Source organism: Lichenostomus cassidix, chromosome 6 (genome assembly GCF_008360975.1).
Source record: "Lichenostomus cassidix isolate B80296 chromosome 6, HeHo_3.0, whole genome shotgun sequence".
Lineage (NCBI taxonomy): Eukaryota > Metazoa > Chordata > Aves > Passeriformes > Meliphagidae > Lichenostomus > Lichenostomus cassidix.
The window spans coordinates 30,447,834-30,469,557 of NC_139487.1; the positions used below are offsets into that span (position 1 = coordinate 30,447,834).

The following is a 21,724-nucleotide window of genomic DNA, read 5'->3' on the forward strand; positions in this document are numbered from 1 at the left end:
CTGCTGCTCTGTATTTATATATATCCACCTCCATATCTTTTCAAACTTCAAATTTTCTGGTACTTTCTTTGTCCTTTTTGATGTTCTGAGTATAGGCAATCTCAAATTTTTATGTTTCTAAAACTGCCAGTTAATGGAGAGTTCAAAGGCTAACTGAAATTATCTTAATTATGGGCCCAATTCAGGTCAAAGTAATTCTCATATAGGTTACCTCAATAAAAGTGCATCTTGCACTTTAAAAAGAAATGCATATTCCCCAATAACTCCTTATTTCTGTCAGTATTGAGGTGTATCAGCCACATAAGGGTAAAGCAAGTGCTTTTGGAGACACAGATTTATCATAGTTTACATGGCTTTGTGGCATATGACAACTACTAACATTTCAAGGCTCATAATTAATAATGCTGGCACTGAGAAAAAGGGAAAGGAGTGAACATGAGTAATACTTGCCTACACTGAAACCAAGTGAGATGGGTGTGAGGAGAGAGGCTACTTGAAGAAGAGTCATAAAAAAATAGCTAGCCTGGAAATGTATTTTTATTTTTCTCAATTAAAACAACTTGAAGATGACAGCTGAGAGTTAAAGCATTAGAGTTAAGAAAATGTCTTGGCCCAGGAATTACTAGGATGGGGGGGAAAGGAGGAGGGGGGAATGTGTTTAAAAGTCTTAATAGCTTAGAATCAGTAATTTGATGTTTTATACAAAATGGTTTTGTCACCTCACTTGCTGTTATGGGATTAAATCAAGGTTTCTTGCAACAGATAGTGTTCTGTAATTAATTTTGGAGAAACCCTGAGCCTCTTTCTCACTATCTCTATTAGATACATTAAAGGATTTACTGGTTTGTGCAAATTTAAGAGACAACAGGATATCGTCTATTGTCTTTTTATAGATTATTAATGATGCATGTGGGTGTCTTTTATTGTAGAGTAAAGATCATTGGTTTATGATTTTTTAAAATCATGTGTTTCATTAGCAGTCTGCCTTCACAGACATTGTATCCATGGAACTCTCTAGAACAGTGTTGAGAAAGTTGTTCTAGGCAAGAATTTCTATAATACTAATCATTGCTAGAACATGCTAGATTTTTCAGATTTATTTTATTCTTCAGTGTAACATAAGTTGCCTTCAGCTACTTCAATACTTAGGGTCAAAGATATTAATATTAAATAATAGCAGGATAGCAGTTGTCCCAGTGTGCCATTTCACAGTTCTTTCTGCACTTGGCAGGGCTGCTAGAAAATATTTAGCTGGAGTGTTGATTCTCCTTCCCTGGCCAGTCTTTCTGATGAAAGACAGTAAAAGCAGCTTTCTCCCTAATAGGCAAAAGTATTCAGCTGGTGAATAAGTACCACCTGTCTCACGTCTACCCAATTACTAATTAAATCCTCCTTCCCCCCATAATGAGTACAAAATTGCAGGCCAGAATCAGGAGGATTCTATTAGTGCCTTCTAAATTACATCTAACAGAGAAAATACCTGATATATTAAAACAGCCTGTACTGTACCTACCATTCTGTTATTTCAGTTTTATTCCTAGTCTTTCCTCTTCTTATCTGTTTTATGTATTCCTAAAACCTGGTGGTTTAAAGCTGAACTTTGAAAGCTTGGAAGTATTAATGGTATATTTGGTTTATTTCATTGCTTTAGCCACATGGCAATTTTCATTTCTGCTCATAGTACTGGAGACAAGCAAATTATCATTTGAGTGAGCAAATGCTTTCAGTGTTCTTTCAGTTATTTTTAGCCTGTAGGAATCTGGGACTTCCTCATGGGTCCTGAAATCAAGGAAATTTTTAGATACTGGCCTGTCACTGTGGTTCCTGCCAAAAAGTCACAAGAAAGTTCAGAGGCAGTAGCTGCAGTGATGAGCAGAGGCAGTTGAGAAAAGCAGGCAATGTTGGAGTAAATAGTTCATTTTTAGGCAGTAGTACTTCTCTCTTGATTATAGATAGCAATTACTGTATCTGCTGTGGTCATTTTACCTTGGTATGTTATTGCTCATCAACGAACACCTGGAATTACAAATGGAAGACAATGAAGAGCCTCCTCCTGAAAAGTGTGAGGCTGGTTGTTAATCACGGTATTAACTTACGGAAGAGACACTGTAGGGGGGAGTAGGTTATTTCTGTGGGTACACAGCCCGCTTTAATGTTTCTTTTTCTTGCTCCTCGTTAACACTAATTATTAAAATTACAGTCCCATAATGAAATGTGTTTGACTTGCAAGTGCCATGGGTGGGGGTTGATTTTTCTGAGTAAGCAGTTAAGAGATTTGTAACCATTTGAATGGTATATATGAGTAAGAAGAAATAGCTTGTAAGTGTGTTTGCAAGGCTGTTGGTAAACATGCAAAACTTGTTTTCAGAGTAGATTGTTCTGAAGATTGTTCTTGTTATTGGGGAATTACATAGGAGAGCATTTCAAATGGAAATGCAATGTCAATTTTTATTGACACGTTCTTTCTAAATCTCTGTTTTCAGTTAGGGGGTGTGTTGCCCCACAAAATGGGAAAGTTCACTATAATCAAACCAGATATTTTTAACTTGGCTAGGAGCAGTATCACTGACTGATGTGTATTGGTAAAGAACCACTTAGTGCATGGGCATAACTCTGACATTAGGAATTCCAGGAAATTGCCCTGATAAGAATGCTTTTCCCACATTATCAGCTCAGTCTCTGGGATGCTCTTACACACAGTGGCTGACACAGATGAGAGCTTTGTCTTAAACAGCCTAAAAAGCAGTTTTCTGCTCAGTACTTGAGGAAGTGGCTCTTGTCCCATTTGTGTTACAAATCCACACCAAATTCTCGATGCGTTTTGTTATTTTGCATGGCGGGGGTTCAGAGTTTTCCCAGTAGCAGTCACTGATGATAAATGATAAAACACTGAAGGACTTTTGCATACATTGTTTGGTCTAAATGCATCTTCAAATCAAGGCTCAAATACACAAAGGAATGTAAATATGCAGCTTGATCAAATAAATTATTAACACCTGTCTTGTAATTAGAAAAATGGTTGAGTTCTGTGATAAGCAGCCCAGGTTTATTATTTGTATTTCATCTGTCAGCAATCTGAAAACCAAATTCAGCAGAGTGGTGGGTCAAAAGTTAATTATAAATGCATCAAATAATCAGGGCTTCTGATGAAGGAGGGTGACTCCCAAGGGCTGTGAAAGCAGTTACTGTGCTGGGGTTATTGCACGTGGGCAAGGGGTAATTTAAATCCCTGACTCAGTGGGGCCTCCTTTCCTTGAACTCCTGGAGCTGAATTGTATATTCCTGACTTTGGGTTCCTGAGTTAGGTAGTCAGGGGGCACAAACTAGGAGAACTCTGTGGGGTGTTGGTGTTGATGCATGAAACGAAGAGAGGGGAGCAAACTGGGATCCAGACTTTCTGCTCTTATCTCAGGAGGAGGAGGGGGATCCAGTGAAAGTGGTAAGAGCCAGTTTGAGCACAAAGAGGCAGCTAGGGTCTCCTGTGCAACAAGTCAGTGAGCTGTGGAACACCCAGCAAAGAAGTTGTGGATGCTAAAGTCTGGATAAATTCAAGAAATGAGTTAATGGAAGAGATGGCTGCAAAGGGATGCTGAATTTATAGAAACACCATCCAAGTCATGACATTGCTAGGCCAAAAATAGTTGACAGAAGAGTTTTACCTTAGAAGTTCTTATTGCCACTCTTGGAGGCAGGATACTGGCTCTCACAACCTTCATCTGATACATCTGGTACTGCTTTTCTGATGGTAAAGCTCTATTCTCATTTTGCAGCTTGTCCTGTCAGAGGAGTTCGACTCACTTCTGTAGCCCAGCTTATGTAAGATTTATTACAAAAGCAATTCACTTAGGGACCCCAGGGCTTGAAATACCACTCCAAAAAGAAGGAGGGAACTTACTATGATGTTTTTTTGAAACAGGCATGTTGTGATCTTGCTCATTTTCTAACCATGACTTCTTGCAGCCTTACCCACTCAACTGACCTGTTAAAATACATACTGAATTTCTGTTGAACTGTAGGAACTTGGAATATCTTGACAAAATTTACAGTATTTTTACCCAGTTTAGTGGAAATTACTGTCTGTACAGTTTCGTACTGAAAAAATTGCCCTGAATTGCAGGACTGTATTAATCCTTTTCTGCAGAGGTTGACCCGCAACCATGACCTGAACATTCTTCACAAGAATACACTTGAGAATCTATACAGTTTATCTTGGGCATTGCTTTATTTCCACTCCTCTCCCTGTTTTTCTTCAAGAGAGTAAAATAATCGGTTTATGAAACCAGCAAGTCACTCCTAGGTGCTCTGATATCCCCAGATCTGAGTTTGGTTTGTGTCTTAAGAAACAATTTGCTTTAGAAGTTGGAAGGCTTTGGTGATCTGTTCATGTTTGATTGAAAGGGTGAGCATTCAGGTCAGGGCCTCTGTCCTTGGTGCCCAAACAGAGCATGTCCAGCTTTCACATTGGACACACTGATGTTCAGGAGCATCACTTGTTCTCTCTCTGCAGGGTGTTGGAGTGTTTTCCTGAAAGGTTAATTAAACCTCTCTGCCAGCACAGCTGAGGTGTGACAGTAGCCCTGGCTGTAAGTTCTGAACCAGAGGACATGTAGGTTAAACAGGTCACGTTTAACACAGCAGTTCTGGGGCAACTCTAGGAGGTTTTGGCTCCAGGATAACTACAAAGGTTTGCATTCAGCGTTGAGCATCTTGTACGTAAATGTTATAGAATGCAGTGTATACTTACCTAAAACTGTTGTGATTAAAATTTGTAGATTTCCCAGTTAAATACTCCAAATATGCCTATAGGGACAAGGTTTCTTAATATCCAGAACAAACAAAAATTTGTTGTGTGCCTGTTTCTATTTTTAAATTATTCCTTTGAAGGAGAAAGCAGAAATGCTTTCCATCCCCTCTGGTTCACTCTCAGCAAACATTGTAGGTAGGGGATGCTGGAGGACATTTTATCAAGGCATCATCTTTGCCTGGTCTTTCTCTGCTATCCCCAGATCGTTTCTCAAACTATCACTCAATGGAAGTAAAAAAAACCTCTTCAGTTCACTGTATCCGTAAACCTCAGGCCATTTGAGTTTTAGAAAAATGATAGAATCCCAGTGTGTTTGGTGGTGCTTTCCATTTCCATCTCTGTAGGACCAAGCTATTCTGGGAGAGGCTTAACCTCTTTGTCTCCAGAGCAGAAAGGCCACCCAGCTGACCAGGCTCAGAGGCTGCTGCACTGAATTGCAGGACTAGGTTAAGCATTTCTTGCAAAATAAGCAATAAAATTCCCACATTCTCAGAAGTAGGGATGTTTTGCTATGAGAGAGAAAGGCAAATTTATTTTAGAAGAATAGGTAAAAAATATAAACAACTCATGCAGTGTGTTACTATCACACATTTATCCCCTGATTCATTCTAAAAATGTAATTAAATGATCCTTCTCTCTTTATTCAGTTTTATTGCTTTTTATTCACAAAAGTTTTTCATTGTCTTAGTGTTTGCTCTTTTATCTCACACTTGCCTTGTCACATTTGTTCATTTTCATTTTAGGGGTTGAAGATGCTCTTTTTATTGTGTGCTTTCTTATCAGATCAGCGTCTCAGATTGTTGCTGCAGGATACTTAAGGAATGAGACTTTCATCTGCAATGGTTGGCAGATTGCATCAATTCGTGGTTGAGGGAGAAAGGAAGTTATGCATGTGTATATTACACAATTTTTTTTGTAGTGCAAAGATGTCTTTGCTGAATACTTCCTGTCTTAGATATTTTGTGTTATGACTTCGCTACAGCTGTGCTTCCTAGAATGTAGCTGGGATCCAGCAGAGCTTCACTCTCCATCCATGACTTGCTCATGTTGCTGAATGTCTTGCATTACACAGATCATAAAAGTGTTCTTCAAGTGTTGCAGTTTCATAACCTTCTCTCTGCTGACTTCTTCACCTCTCTTTTTGTCCTCAGTCCCAAATCAAGAATAGGTTTCAGGGACCAGTAAGAGAGGAGGCCCACAGAATTTAATGAGGATATTAAGCAACTCAAATCTAGGTAATTATTAAATACAGTTATGAATGCGGACCTAACAAAATAAAGGACTGTATTAGTTTATCATTAAGAAGCAATTAACTTACTGTTTTTTCTTCTGACTTTGAGACTTGTGATTGTGACAGTGTGTTATTAATTCCTTATAGTTTAGCCTGGGACTCTTGCTGTATGTGTTGTTCTCTTATGGCTCCATTGTTACACTGGCACAGAAAATAGGGTGTTTAATTTGGCTTCACTGGAGCTGTTCCAGATCCTGATGGAAATGAGCTTAGATCTCACTTGTCCAGTTGGAAGTAAATGGAAAGCCATGCTAAGAATTGCTAAAACTCAGCCAAGTTAGTATTCTAATAAAAAGTTAGAGTAATAATAACATTAACAGGGATTCTGTCCATAATACAATTGGGACTGCGCTTGTTCTAAATACCTGATAAAATCTTGATACGTCTGAACATAAGGAAGGAAAAATAACCATGGAAGTGCCTCTTGTAATGAAGGAAATACGGCCTGGTTTAGTCTGGGATATCCCCTGGGTCTCCTGGGGTCAGCTGTCCTGCTGTGTCCCCTCCCAACTCCTTGTTTCCCCCATAGCTCTGGGAATCTCCACACACAGTGTATGTTCCATGTTGAGGTGCTTGTGGATCCTCAGGCTGGCTGGGCATCCATGTTGCACAGTCTGGGTGTGGAAGCTCCCAGGCCTCCTCTCAGAGCTCCAGTGCTCTCCTCTGTGCTGTCCCCACCATAACAGGGGACACAACATCTCCCCTTTTCTCTACACCTTTCTTGGTGGAGAGCCACTCTTAGGTTATTCTTACTCCCCACACAGCAGCTTTATGATTGTGTGAAGTTCTACACCAGAGCTTGTCCAAGAGTGATAGAAAACCCATATCAGTCATGAGTCAAAGGCTTTAGTGAAGTCAACAAAGAGACGATTACTGAAGTATTTGAATGTGACTGATCATGCTCTTGAGGTTTGTCCCTTGTGCCTTGTCCAAGTGTGTGTCGTATCAATTCACATTGATATTCTGAGTTGTTTTTTTAATCTTTGAATCCTTTTCAGAGTAACAGCCTTCCTTTCATGCAGTATCAGTGAGATTGATTTGTAGTTGTATGTTTCTTTCAGTGCTCTTCCTTGGGTCCTGGAATGTACATCGATCTTTTCCAGGAACCTGGCTGCCCTCCAGCTTCTCACAGCTTCCTGAGTATGGAAAGCAGCTTTGCTACTGTAGCTCTTCAGGAAGCTGTGTTGGTGCATCATGCTGTCTTTGAGCTTGTCCACTCTTCATTCTTGTAGCAACTTGTGCTGCTTTGCACTGTACTGGTTCTGTGTTACTGGCTCAGTCAGTACCATTCATCTGTTCCTTGCCCTCACACAGTCTCTGCCAGTATTTCTGCCTGCGATTGCTTGCTTTTCTTCTCTCCAGGTTCTGTCACTTTCCATTGGGCACCTGTGTCAGGAGCTCTTCAGTAACACTGCAGTGACAGTGCCAAAAATACCTTGACTGAGTTATAGCAGCCTGTGACTATTGGTACACCTTTTGATCACCTCCTTGCAGTTTTTTTAAATTACTGCAGAATTTGTATAAATTATTCTCTAATGGTACTTCTTTTTGTATCCTAAACAACACTTAGTAGCTCATCTGGGAGGGAGCTCTGTTTCTTAGTAATGTTCTAATGTCATGTTTTTCAAGAAAATTTAGTAATATGTCTTACCAAAATTGGTTCTGTTATTTTGTGTTTGGGTCTTGCTTTCAGTTTTTACAGAGCCTGAAAACAGGTGTTAATATCCATAGTATGTGTTCTGTTACATACACAAAGTTGAAACTCTGGATATCAAGAACTTTTCCTGCTGCTTCCTCACTCAAGTAGAGCTAATGAATCACAAGCTGCACCACTTTGGTAATGCCAGGATATACATGTTTTGCTCTGACAGACTTTGAATACAGAATTCTACCAGTTACAAGCCTTCCATTTTAGTGTTCCTTTATTCTTCACTTTCTTCCTTCATCTTTCCCAACTTCGGTATTCATCAAGGTGAAATATCGGAGCCTTTCCCTTTGAAAATATTAACTGTTTAACTCTCTTATTCTCTTGCTGATAATGCAGGAGTAGCCAAGCAGGTTATGATTGCCTGCAGTGGTATAAAATGCCACTGTGTTCTTTACTGATGTGCTTAAATTACTTTGATGTGACTCATGGCCACAATGCCCAGCATATCTGCTGGTTTTAATTGTAGTTCTTTTACAGTTAATGCAGTTACTGCAGTTCAAGATGCTTAGAAGTTTCACCCACTAATGTGTTTTATTCAATTTTGTTGATTTTGATCATTGTACTTGGTAGCCACTATATCTGAATTTGGCCAAGTTGCTGCATCGTAAAAATGCTTTCTCAAAGTCTAACCCTTATCTTGCACCATCAATTCACTGATTTCCTATTGTAATGAGAGCAGGAGAGGATTGAGGGTAATCTCAGTAATTTCTGCTCTTATTTGAGTCTATAAGGTAGAGTAGTTCAGTCTAGCCTAACAGAAAATTAATTTCTTTCACATTGGAAAAGGTGAAGAACTTGCTTCTACTTCTATTGTGGAATTGGAACTTATTTTTCCTATTCATCAGTCTGTTTGGTTTACAGGATTTCTCCTCCATTAGGAGTATGTACCCAGCACTGTTGTAGTCTAGAATGTCTGGTGGGGAGTTGGTTTCTTTTCAGATTTTAGAAGGAAGCTGTGTTGTAAATACTTGAAAGAATGGAATTCTGTCCATGATGTCATAACTGAGTGGGCTGAAGGTCTCACCAAAACTTACTGCACATGTTCAGCATGGTACTTCTTTCATTATGTTCTTTGCTCTTGTTGTCTCAGTTCAATACCTGAATACTCTACATGGAGGTTACACAAATTGAAGTTTTAAGCAGTAGCTTTTCTAATAGCAGCAATGGCAATGAAATCATGCCCTTAGTATATGAAAATGGAAAATTCATTCTAAACATCTTAGATGTCTTTAAGCCAGCTGAATTAAATCTCATGCATTCTGAGTAGAAATATTTTGGTTTGGGGCTGTGTATAGGAAAGATAGAATTTAAAAGAAATCATTTTGAGATTGATGCAGAAGGGATGATGAAAAGTATTTTAAAGCTGTATTGATAGCTTTGCTGCAGTTAGTATGTGTATAAAAATAGGGTGTGTAAAGGTGGTGACTTGCCAATCTTTTCTAAACAACATTCTGCAGCCTTACAGTCATGAGGAGTCCTGTTTCTCAAAAAGATGTCCTTCAATGGGTATAATTATATTCCCCTAAAAAATACTTATTTCTCATCTGATTGTGAGGGATGAAAGGTTTTAAGTACCAGGAATCTGGTCTCATTTTCCTGAGTTTTCTGTTTCTGAATTGCCACTCTTGTGCACCAGAATTCATCCAGCATTCTGAGCAGCAGCCCAGTGTGTGGAGCAGAGAACCCAAGGAGGATTTGGCTTTCCTCAGGCATAAGGGCAGAAGTGAGCGCTGAAAGAGACAGGCAGGCAGCACATCCCTTCTCCTTGGTGCTGGCAGCACGGATTGCAGCAGGTCAGAGGAGAAGGGAAACTGTGTCCTCAATGAGGAGCTGCCATCTGGCTGCCTTGGGATCCAGATGTCACAGTCCTTAGTAGTCAGGGAATGCAACAACTGTTTCAAGGTTTACTTGGGGGGAAATTCAGCTTGCAGGGAGGAGGCAGATGTGAAGTAGGCATAAAGATTTTGGAAAGTAATTAGAAAAGATTGGATCTTCTGTTTTATACTCTTCAGAGATTTGTTCCACCTGGTTTACTGTTATTACAAATCTTGGGAATATCCTTGAAATGTCAAATAAGACAAAAACGTTTATGCCTTTTTACTATATGTGCAAAGTGTTTGGATAAAGGCTTTTGAATGCTATTTTATCCCAGCAGTTTTTCCATGGAACTGAAAACTCTGTAGTTACTGAACCACAACTTCAACAGTGTGCTTTAATTTTAGAGTATTTACAGCAGAAGTGTTCACTGAATCATTGATGTCAGTATAGTAATTAATGTAACCAGGATCTAAAGACCAAAACTGGTATTACTCAGTAAGAAATACTTGTTTTGGCTGAGTGGAAGCTGTGTGCACTATGCAGAGCTCTTTGTGCATCAGAATGTGCTCTGCCTACAACAGAAAAGGAGTCCGTATTCAGTTAGAAAGTTGAAAAAGTTGTGCTCAAATAATTATGTATGACTAACTGATGCCTTTTATCTACCCCATGGTTCTGTTCTGTAACAGAAATCAAATTGGGACAGGATTCACAGCAGCTTTTGAAGTCCAGATACATTTCATTTCAGCAGTAGGAGGATCATGATGGCAGCTGTGAGGCAGCATTGCAGTCTGGAGGGAGAAGCATACATTTGCCTTCAGTCAGCCTGGGGCTAAACCTGGAGGCATCCCACCATCACTCTGATTGTTCTCAGAAATGTTCTTTCAAGTTCTTGTTTGTATGTGGATCACACTTTGGGAACAGTCAAAATGCTGGAACTGTTGATTCCTTAATTTTTTACTTCAACTGGATGCACAGCACTGCCTTCTGAACCTCCACCTATGTGCAGCATTTGATCCTTAAATGAGCAGAAAACATCCCCCACCTTCATTTCAGCTGCTGTTTGAGCTGCAAGTTGGTTTGTTTGGGGCTTTTTTCCCACTGCAGGGGAGTCTATTGCTGAGTTTTACATTCCAGTTGCAATGATTTTAAGGTTTCTGGGGCTTTACTCCTTTCTGAAGGCCAGGCCATGTGTCTGTGGGGCACAAGGCCTTGTGTGCACAAGGCCAGGTCTTGTGTCTGTGGTTCCACATGTGCTGCTGGCCCTGCAAGTAGCCCTGGCCAGCCGTGGTGCCTCTGTGCTCTGAGGGGAGACACTGCAGCTTGGGGCATTTATCTCTTCACCCTTCAGACCCAGGGCACCCCAGCACTGGCACAAAAGCTCCAGAGAAATTGCAGAGCTATTTACCAACGCATACATTTTCGGCAATGGGATGCATTTTTTAAAAAAGTCAGATTAACAGCCTGCAGTTAAAAAAAAAAAAAAAAGAAAATTTGGATTTTGCACACTTACCCCTAAGTCTCTCAACTCTTATTATTTAAAGTACAGTGCTTGCAGCCATTTTTTCTGTTGCCTCTGAGTCTTTCCCTTCTCTTTTAGGGAATGCTTTTGGGAGAGCCTCCTACAGGAGTCTGAGCACCAAAACATTCAAGTCCTAAAACTCAAAAGGGGCTTCTAGGGTTTTTCTGCATTTTAGCAAAAACAGGTGATGGGAAAACATTGGAGACATTTGCATCTGAGAAGTGATGTTTGGGGTCAGCTTTTGTCCAAAATCCCTGTTTTCAAAAAGGAGACTGATTTGTCTCTCTCAGCTTGTAAGTTGTTTACAATTGCATGGTTTTAATCTCTTCTTATATCAAAAAAAGAAAGTTACTAACTCAAGGTCCAGCCTTTTTGTCATTTCATTGATTCAACAAGTGCCAGGTGTTACAGGCATAAGATGACAGGGCTTGAAGACTTTTCCTGGTGTAGATAACCAGCTCTGTAAAATAAGAATTGCTATTAAGTCTGAACTCCTTATTCCCATGTTGAGGTTGCTGTACACCTGGTCTTACTGGTTCATACAGCTGATGGAATTGTTTAGAGCATAAGTGACATTAGTGAGTTACAGCTGGTAACTGGTGTGCTGCCTTCTAAGAAGGGGAATACTTCTTGTGAAATACAGAGTTTTGTTCACTTTTGGATGCTAAGCCACATATATGAAAAACCTGTTTGTGTTTGGTGGATTCCCCCCTGGCTTATTTTATTATGCCCTTCTTAAGAAACTAATTGGTTTGCCCTGTGACCTCTGTTTTCCCAGCAAGCCCTTTGCCTCTGGCTGCATATGAATCAGAGAGTCCTGGGTTCATTACCCCATCCTGAGCACTGTCAATTTAAAACTGACTGGAAGATCATTACATGAAATTAGGCACTGCATATTTATTTGTAAAATATATGTAAACAAATCCTTGTAGTGGAGATACAATGCTTCTCTTTTTCATTAAGTGTATTACCTCTCCATTGGGCAACTTTAGATCTGTGTCAGGTGGTGTTACACCAGTTGAGTTGTTTGTTTACATTAATTTTGTGTGTGATGAAGAGACACAAGGAAAATTGTTTGGAGCACTTGACATGCAGAAGCCAGCAGATGTACAAACCCAGCTTGTTGCCATATGGTTCCAGTGTCCTTTGGCATGTTTCATACAAAGTTCAAATCCAGATCCCAACATGAAACATAAATTTCAAGTAAGTGCTTTACTTATAAATACACACCATTGCTTTGTTACAGCAGTTGGTGAAATATGGATGGATCCAAGGCAGTTTTCTGTATAGAGCTGGTAGAAAGGAGGGGACCAATGTTTATATTTGTTATTTTTATGTCTTTATATTTTAGAACTGACCTAAACCCTCCAGAATTCCAGTCTCATAGGTCTGCTTGACCAGTCACTCACTTCCCTCCTCACTGTCCTGTATCTATCATTTTTACTTACTCTTACCCTTTCCCATGTGACTGTGTATTGGACTCTCGTTTTCAGTTCTGGCATCTATGGTGTATTGAGAGCATGGAAATGCATCATCATGTTTGGACTTTTCTTTCCTGTAGATGTTTCTCATCTGGTTTGTGTCTTTTGGAACATGGCAATCATTGATCTGTAGCATGGTGACAACAGTCACACATCTGTCTGCAGAGCATGGAGCTGGGACAGGAAACCTCAGTGACAGCCTGAGACCCCAGCTCTGTCTGGAGAGCTTTGAAATGCTCTCTTAAAATCCACAGAAAAATTAGTGAGTGAGAATGTGACATTACACGTAATCAGTACAAGGAGAGATACGAGATGAAACAGAGCTTGCATGGCTTATATTTAATACAGGGTGCTAGTTCCATTATTGCCTTTTTTTCCCTTTTTTTGTTTCCTTTCCCTTCCATTCTCACTGGTGTATTTTTATTAAAACAGACAAAGCCATGGGGTCATACTGCTGGCTTGGCTGAGCCTCAGTGATCAGTTTGCCTTTCTATGAAGCTAACGTTGAATTTGTTAATGTTGAAGCTCCCCCTTTCTCTGGGAAGGTAGGAAGGGAAGTAATCATTCAGATACTAGTTTATTGTTAGTGGTTTTGTTGATATGAAGCCTACAAGACACTGCAAACAGTGTTTTAGTGTCACAAAAAGGAGACTAGTGGTGTTTTTTTCTATTCACACAGCTGCCAACTTTATATCACTAGTGGAAACTGCTTTAATTATTTGGTATTTTCTTCTTTATTTGATGTGACATGAAGCAAAATAGCTCCCGTGATGTAAATACCTGGTAAGCATATTTTTTAAATGCTCATTTTGTACCATACATATTCAGACCTTTTGGTAAGCTTGTTGAAAATGATAGTTTATGGTTTTGGATTTTCCTTTAAAATGGCAGGGACAGGCATAATTTTTCTGGATGTCTCTGCTAGTGGCTAGAGGTTCTAAGGTGGAAGTTGCCCCCTGAGTTTCCATAGTTTGACCTACTAGTTGTTTTTTCCACGTTTTTTTTCATCTTGATAGTTTTTCAACCAGTAGTTGAGCAGCGTAAGCTGTGCACCTTCCTGTGTGCAGCTGCCAAAAATCAGCTGTCAGGGAGAAAGAGACACTGATGAATGTGCTTTGAAGACAGGTGAGAAATACAGCAGCCAGTCTGTGCACTAGGGCAACTTTGCACTGTTCTGTGCCTCCAGGGTAGCGTTTTCCCAGATTTCCCTGAAGCCCTTGGTATCACTGAGAGCAAGTTGAACTTTGACAACAGAAAAATTCTCTCGTGGTCTTCTGTAGTAGTGAAAAATCTTCAGGGAAAATAGTAAACTTCATAATATTTCAAAACACATCTGCCTTAGGTGGAAGTAGTGATGATGTTTAGAAATTTCCTTCCTGAGTGTTTGACCTGTGTCCCTCATGGGCAAAAACTTTGATCAGAAAGCTCTGTGCCAGGAGAATGTGTTGTATAACCCCAGTTTGTGCTCCCAGGCAAGAAGCCTCTGAGAGGTCAGTGGCTCAGGGGGAGGTTTTGAGCTGTTTCTGTTTCATAGTTATTTTATTTAACTTTAGAAATCTAAACAGTGAGAGAGAGTCCATCTCTTTTTTGGTTATCAGCTTTATGGTAGGAATCCATGGTCGTGTGTCAACACTTGAGAGTGGGGCAGGTGCAAGAGTCACAAGAGTTTAAAACTGCTGTCAGACTGATGAGAGAAAATAAAGCACAGTGCCCACTGAGGATGTGTCATAAAAGTTCCCATTCAGATGGGTTCTGCCATTAGAAGTCACAAAGGTGATAACATTTTTGCTTTTATGGATTACTTTTAATACCTTTTGGCTTCTGGGGGAGAAAGACTTTTCACTCTGACCCAACACTCTAAGTTACATGACAGGAGCTGCTTTTGATATTGTGACTTAGGCTTTGCTTTCTGTTTTAGGTTATTTAATAAATTCCTACACTGAGTTATGACCAAGACAAATTAAATTCTTTAGCTGAGTGTATAACTGGCCAACCAGGTTAGCCTATTGTTACCTTTTGTGTTTAAATGCTTGTTTAGTCATGGTATTAATCCTTTGATCTAATTAATTACATTTAATTCAAACAACACTGAGGCTAACCTTTTGGTGTATTAATTTGACCATTATTTGATTTGGATACTGAGTTTTTTATTAAGATGTTAAGAACCTCCAGTATAATTAGCATTTACTAACACTGCATCTAATCGTTCTCCCATGCATTGCCTAAGAATATTGTAGGTGCTGTTTCCTACAGTAAATTCCTCCCTTTCTCCTCCTGTAGGAAAAACCAAACCAAGGGAGCCTGTATTTGCAAAGCCAAATGTCCATTACTCGATTAGCTGTTCAGCATAGTGTCCTGGCTGCAGTTGGTGCCTGTTGGCTTTAGCCCTGCAGAGCCCTCTGGTCAGGAGAGCTTTGTGCCTCAGGAGCATTCTGAGCTGCTGCTGTGGTCCTTTGGGAACAGGAGACATTGTTCTTGATGGTCAGAAGGGTTTGGGGATGCAGTTCCCAATATTTCTGCCTTCTCTCAGCACAGCTGAGCCTGACTGTAGTTGCTGGGCATTGCTGTTTAATCACGACAGCTTCCACGTTCAGCTCTGGCTGCAGAAAGGGGCATCTGGCTCTCACTGCTTGTGCAACTTGCAGCAGCAACTTCAGAGGGGCTTTGTGTAGGAGCAGGACATGTGCAAGGAGATTCTTGGCTGGGAAGTGGGAAGATATCCCTGAAAGAAGTTAGTTCTGAATGAGGGATTTGCACACCCAGTCTGTAAATCTGTAAGGCAATCCTTTCTCCATTACTATTTCTCCTTTTTTAACCTACTTACATTTTTTGTTACCACTACAATTTGAGGCAGTAAATTCCAATATTTTATGCTGAATAAAACCCCCTTCATTTTGTTTATTTTGAACCTGTCACTTGGCAAGCTTACAGTAAAATATTTTTCTAAATATTGTATCTTGTTACTGTAAGTTCAAATAGCGCTTTTCAAATTGAGATATCCAAAGTTAGATATCTAATTTAATCTTGAAAATTACTTAAATTTCTTTCAGATGTGCCTGCATTTATTTATGTTGCAAACTAGTGGGTCAAGTGTTAATTTCAGTTTCTAAAATTACATGTAACAAAATAAACGTAATCGAGTTTTATTCAGTGGAAAATTCATTTTCACTCTTTCTCACCAAAAACAAGTATTATTTCTGAAGTTTGGTATGCCCCTTTCCTGTGCATTAATTTTGATAGGAAAAAAATACAAATGAAGTATTTCATTTAAATGATGCTTCAGCTGCTAATGGTATTTCTGCCAATTATCAGTAGTTAATGCCAGTGTTAATGCAACTTGATTTCTGAGCAATTATGCAATGCATTTCATACTGGTAAAATGATTAATTAGGACGCTTTGTTGGGAAGCCAGAGTAACAGCTAACACTTTTAGCTGTGTCTGTGTGTAGGGGTTCAAAATTCAGATGAAATTCTGTAGCTTTATGACATTCTCAGGCTGCACACTAAATGGAAAAACCACAGAAGCATTTGAAGCAGAGGTGGCTACAGGTGAGATCTTTGCCTGCACAGCACAAGAACATTTCTCAAAAGTCACATCTGCCACTCCCTTACTGCCAGTGTTCCATGGGAAGCTGCTGTTGAGCTGAGCTCCTCTGCTCCATTGCACTGTTGCTGGTGCAGGTCTGTGTCCTGAGACAGCAGGGAAGGACCATCACCTTCTCTGGGAGCTGCAGCAAGAGGAGAGTGCTTCCAGCAGGGCAGGGAAGGAAGGACCAGGATCCAGAGATGCCTGTCTGCACCTGCCAGTTCCTGACAGATCCTCAGCCTTGGATCCAGTGTGCTGACAGGGCTTGAAACTGACTTGGCATTTCATTGCCTGGGGGCCGTGGGGGCAGAGAAGGGAGCAGTCAGGTGCTGCAGATCTAGAGGGGCTGTTCCACTACAGGAGTGTTTCATGTACACCAAGAGTCTACAAACTGAAATTTTAGATTGGCAGTCTGCTCAGAATTAACACTTGAGTAATTGTTCCTTCTTGTCACAGATAGTAGTGTTTGCTGATACCTTTTCAATTCCTTATATTCTTCCTTTCTGAAAGTGCTACTTTCCCCAATAGAATGAGAAGAAATGGAATTCTTTTCCTGGATCATGTCACTGCTATCCATCCTCTGTTACTTATTGTCCTATTTTGGTCTTTAATCAATGGCCCAGAAGTCAGTCTGTCTCCTTTTTAATGCTCATCTTTTTTTCCTGCTGTTCCTTTTCACTATTCCCTGCAGTCCAGCTCTTGAGTTGGTTGTGGTTTACCAGGGAGCAGGTGGGGGTGTTTAGGTTTTTGTTTGTTTTCTTTCCTGATGTTTCCCTTTTATAAATCCAAGTTTTGTGAGGACTCATAATACACAAACTGCTCTTGGGGGTTGTGAGTCATGTTTCTCACATCATGCCTTTGATTTCCATTTTTATTTCCTCTATTTGTGGTGCATTGACTGTGTTGTGTTTAGTGGGTGGTGCTTCCACAATCCATTGAACTTCTAAAATGCACATGTAAAACAGACTTATGTGCATTATTTCTGGCTTTCTGGAAATACAGCTCTGCTTTGCTCTGTGCTACCAGTTATTTAATATACCATGAAATGTTGCAGGAAAACATTGCAAGCATTCTGTGACTTCATTGCTAATGTATTCATTCTGAGGTATATTCATCTGTACTACAAGCACTACAGGCCCTCCAAGGTAATTTGGCTTTTAGATTTAAGTTTAAACATTTAAAAAGGAGGTTTTCCCAGTTGAGCTGATCTGAATATACAATAAGAGGCTCTGATTTCTGTACTGCTTCACTTCCTTAGAAGAAATTTCAGTTACACTTATGGGTATGAAATTTTGTTCTTAACTACAGACCACAGTAAAAATTCAGCAACATCTTGAATATCTGCTTTCATTTCTAAAGAACACAGATCTTTCTCTTTGATGTCATTGAGTAGCTGGCCATTCCAATTTGTAATTACATGAGGTCATGGTAGAACATCAGTGGTGCTGAAGTATTCCACTGTGAGTACTGGTGAACAAAGTGCCTCTGCGAAGACTTGCTTTATTAAGGAAATAAGTGGTGTGTATATTAGGAGCTGTAGTTGCGGAAGTGTGTAACCAGAAGCAAATTACTTCCATTTCCCTTCTTAAACAAAGTCTCAATAAAGAGGTGAGGTTGAAACTTGTCATTTGACCTGCTGAGTTTCTTTAAGTCAAATTTACAGGGTAATTGATCAGGAAGATACAAAATATCTGGCTTTACCTGGATAGTTTCTGAAGAGGTGCTGATTAGTTAGGAGTCACCTCAGCAAGACAATTCAAACACTCATCCACGGGGGACATGCAGGGCTAGATTGGAGTTGTGTTTGCCACTTGGTGCCAGGACACTAGAGTGTTGGGTTGGTCTTCTTTTTTTTATTTCTTTTTTTTCCCCTGTGTGAAGTTACTGTCTTCTGTTGATCACCTTTAATTCTGCTTGTGCTGCTATTCCTATATTCAGTCTTTATTGAATGAATAACAAAAAATTTTGTGGTTGGATGTGGGTTTTAGTAGAGGGTAGTTATAGACTGCCTGTGGTTGGGAAAGTTCTTGAAGAGTACTGCCTTTTTCTTTAGAAAATCTCCTAAGTATAGCCCATTTATAAACCTTGCAAAATTCACTATTTTAAAAGCCATGCAACCTGTGCTTTCATTGTCTGAGCTTTCCATCTAATACACTTATCCGTGGAAGCTGTTCCACTTCCCACAGTGAAATGTATGTATTCGCTGTCTCACAGAGTAAAAGTTAAATAAGAGCACACTCCAGAAATACAAAGATGAAAAGTCATGTCTCTGTCATGGTGTTTTGTATGGGTTAAGTCAGTATGGGAGAGCTTTGAGAAGGCAGAGAGGTGTGGTTGTCAGTCCAAATCAAGCAGAGGAGAGCTGTGTCCTTACTGCAGAGCAGCCTTTGAATTGCACAGTCCTGAGGCTGGGAAGGCCTGGTGTTGCAGTGGTACATGGGCAGGTCTGGGCTGGAAGGAGGAAACAGCTAAATTCTGGAGTAGGTCAGCCTCATGTGCTTCTTACCCATCTTTTCTAGTTCACACTGAGATAAAGAAAATAGATTATTATTTTCTTTTTTTCTTTCCCCCAATGAGCATGAACAGAATTTGTAGTTTTGAGTTCTATACTTGCTTAGATTATTGGTTTACATTAGATTTCTCATAAAAATTCTGTGCTTATAAAGACAGTTTGGAGTGAATTGTCTTCCATTCTTTGATGTGTGAAATAGTGCAAGAAAAAATCTCTTTTCTGTTTCATAATAATTCAAAACATTACAATAGTCTGGGTTTTTTTAATCATAGCTTCAACATACAAATTGCCTTATTAAATATTTCTTATAGTCAGACTTAAATGTTTGAGGACAGGTTCTCTGCTGCAAGTACTATCTCAGTGCAGAGTGGAATAAATAAAGACATAGATATTTCTGCACAAAAGTAACAGTCTTTCTGTAGAGTTATAAATCTGCCTTCAGTACTTTCTTCACCTTCTCTCATATGTACCACCCAGACTCAGCTTGTTAAGGACTACTGGCATATGAGAGCTCTGCTTTACAAGATTCTGTTCCAGTGTTTTCCCTCCATAGAGAAGTCTGTTATTTGATGGCCTTCTGAACTAGCACTTCTGTTTTCTGAAGCAGAAAATTAAGTTTTCTCTTCTTGGCTGTGAAGAAGCCAATGTGTGTCTCTCATTCATGCTACACTGTCCTGACATACCAGCAGTAGCAAATGTGAAAATAGTGTGTCCAAGCACCTAGCACAGCAGAACATGGTTTTCTAGCAGAATCTACATCACAAATGTCTCACAGGTTCTGATTCTTATTCATACCAAAATATCTTTCAGTTGCTCCAGGAGTGCCAAGAGCTGTCCCATGGTTGAAGGTGCAGTTTATACTCTTAAGCAGTCTTGCACTGGGATTCCCACTCAGTGGAAGTGCTTCATCTTTAGAGCCCTGACAATGAGTTTTTCAGGTTATGCTGCCCTGGATAATCAGCTTAACCTTTTGTCTTAGTGCTGTTGTTAGTGCTTCTCTAGGTCGTGAATCTCTGTGGGCAGATCAGGATCACTTATTAAAACAGGGTAAAATACTGGATCAGTGCACAGTGATGTTTGTGTGGAATAGTTTTTCCTGGGGTACTTCCTATAACTGTACTGTCAACCTGCCCAATAATGCAATTTATTTCTCCTGCTGAATGTTATTCAGCATCTCCTGTAATTTAGGTTGGAATAACAGGTAGAGTGTAGTGTCTTGGGCCTGGAATATGGGCTTGCCAGGTGTAGTGTGTGTCCCATGGAAGCACAGGTTACCTGTAAAGTTTACTCTGATGCATTGTGTTCCAGTTTGCTTTTCAAGAGGTGGAACAGTCCATGGCCTTTCTTGTGTCTTACTTAGCTGAAGGGATTAAAAGTAATTAACTATAATGTTGAACATACGGAATCCTTAACAGATATGACATTTACTTGTTAAATACTGAAGAAATTAGAATCTCTTTCTAAACACTAAATTCTTTGACAACCTGCCATCTTCCTCTTCAGAGCAGGCCAGAGTTTCATTTTTTCTATTGCAGTCTGTTCTCCTGTCCAGCTCAGATCTGACTGTTTGCTGTAAGAGCATTTCCCTTGTTCTCCAGCCATCACTAGTGTGCAGCTCTGCCACATCACATTGAGCTTGTCAGTCATTCTCTGTGCTGTACTTTGTGCCATCTTAGGAGGGATTTCATCCAAAGGTTTTGGCTTATATGTTGCTCATCAGCTGTAGTAAGTTCTCTGTGGCTTTTTTCTCTCCTGTTGGTGTGTGCATGTGAAACAGGGTATTGAATAAACTTCATTTTATGATGGAGACAGTTGGAAAAATGAGCATGGGAATAATGTAATGTTCTGGTGCTTAGTTACAGTAGTGAACAGTTAAGGCATCCCAGCAATGGTGGAGTGAATTTAAACTTCCATGAGGAACTATGGAGAACAAAACAGCTTTCTGTGTGTAGGCAGAAAAAATGAGATCTGCCTTTTAAGGTGCTGACATGCGGGGTACAATAAAAACCGGTTGCACTGGCAAAATCAATTTTGCCTTAGCCTTTACATTGATTTTGAGTGGCTTTACAGAAGTGAATTATACATGTTTCTAAATTATGTCCCTTGTGTTGCTTTGTAATAAGTCTCAGGCCAAGTGACTTTCCCAAGATCATACATAAAAAGCTGAGACAAGAGTCTCATATTGTACCTCATATTCTGGACAAAAAGTAGGAAACTTCAGTGCAAAACCTTGGTACAGAACAAAACATAGCTAAAATGTGTGCATATTAAACCCTGTAAAGTCATACCATTTCTTAGCCGTAAAACTTTCCATGGATCTGGTTATTCTTCATGCAGTCTAACTGATGTGAAAGCAAGTGGATGTGGCCAGAACATCTGGACACAGACTCATTCACTCCATTCATGTCCAGTCTTCTTCCAACAATACTAAACAGAACAGGGTCAATAAAAGTGGTAGTTTTGCTACTGTACTGCAGTGTTAGTATAAAAATCAATTTCTTTTGCTTTGGAGATACTAGGTGCCTTCTGAATATGGTGCTTAGTCATCCTGCAAAGATAGTGAAAAAGTGAAAGGGATGTCAAGAGAAAATCCATCTGTAGAGGAAAAATCAATGTTTTTAATTCATTTCAATTTCTCATTTTACAAACTTCATTACATTCAATTCTATTATAAAAATCCACTCTCTCAATATAGCAAATAATTGGAAGAAGGAAGTTCAACTGGATTAGGTAATTAATTTATCCAAGTCTTTAAATGTTTCTGGGTTTTTTTTCAATCAAATATAACAGAATTACAGAAGCTCATATTATGAATCCAGATACAGTCTCATGTACAAAAGATTTATTGAAATAAGTCATTCTGGTTGGTACTTCTTAGAAGTTCATACTGAACTACTTCATCACCACTGCAAGACAGCGATTTAGATGTTAGCAGGAGTTCAGAGAGGTAGCATGCACTGCCAGTGTGGCTGCTCCTAATCAGTGTCCCTGTTGCAGTAATGCAT

General features: G+C 39.7%; 1 long non-coding RNA gene across 9 annotated transcripts in view; it reads left to right on the forward strand.

Annotated features, from left to right (window-relative positions):
* The window catches only part of LOC146435577 (uncharacterized), a 358,567-nt gene that overhangs the window by 322,270 nt on the left and 14,573 nt on the right, over positions 1 to 21,724 (forward strand). The gene's annotated exons all lie outside the window — the stretch shown is intronic.